The sequence below is a fragment of the Chrysochloris asiatica genome, unplaced genomic scaffold (genome assembly GCF_000296735.1).
Source record: "Chrysochloris asiatica unplaced genomic scaffold, ChrAsi1.0 scaffold00106, whole genome shotgun sequence".
NCBI lineage: Eukaryota > Metazoa > Chordata > Mammalia > Afrosoricida > Chrysochloridae > Chrysochloris > Chrysochloris asiatica.
In genome coordinates this window covers 3,627,202-3,628,277 of record NW_006408624.1, presented here as the reverse complement: position 1 = coordinate 3,628,277, position 1,076 = coordinate 3,627,202, and positions in this window count along the sequence as shown.

Sequence of the window (1,076 nt, the reverse complement as noted above, 5' to 3'; positions counted from 1 at the left end):
AAGACTAAGACTCAAGGGGAATACACAAGCAGGCATGTGGTCTGGCTGGTGACCACATTGGTCACCAATAAGAGGAAGTGGGGGAAAAACAGCACTGAAGTTGTGAGCTGGGTCCAACCTTCTTCAATAGACTCCTGTGAACCTGGGTTGAGACTTGGTTGGCCAGCAGTATGTCAAGGCCCAGGGACTCCTAGGCCCAGAGACAGTGACATGACCACAGAGGACTAGAGCAGAGAGTGAAGCGTCCAGCAGATATGAAGTGAGGAGAGATGCACAAGAACACCCATACTTGCGGATAGTACCCACTTGACCTGACTTCAAGGGCTGGATGATCAGAACTCAACTAGAAGAAAGAAGAGAAAAACAAAGAGTAATCCACTACAATTTGATGAACTTGACCTATACTTATGGATGTAGTAGCTCAAAAGAGGGAACTAATCTTTACAGCGAGGATCATTCCCACCCCGTCGGTACATAGGGTTGATAGGGATGGGCAACTTAGACATTGTCTAACCAAAATGGAGGGGCTACAAAGGCAAGAAGTGACTAGATTACAAGCTTTCAAGACGGACCCTAGTTCCAGAGGGGGTGGGGGAAGGTAGAATCTCCACTGAGTGGTTTCCAATCTGTTGGGACAGGGCTGATGAAAAGAGACGGGGATAGGACTCTTGTGGTACAATAGTGAATAATTGCTACCAGGACTGACTGTGAGGGTCAGAAATGTAAAGGTAGATGTTTTGTAACAAAAGAAGGGGAATGGTTGACTATGCAGTCCAGGAGTGGAGGTCCCTAGAATCATCAAAGGAGAAGAGCGGAGCGCAGGACCCTATCCAGAGAAGCAATGACACCAGATATGGAGGCAGAGACAATGACATGGATAGATAGAGCGGCTGGGGACTCTGGACTCAGGGAGGGAGAGAGGCTGTGTGCTGACAGCCAGGGTGCAGACTTGTGGGGTGTACCCTTTGGTTGTATGACGATGCATGGAGGGGATTGTAATCATCGCAATGAAATGACATAGGATAGGATGAACATAAACCTGGTGTTCTCCCACATAAACTATCACATAATTCACA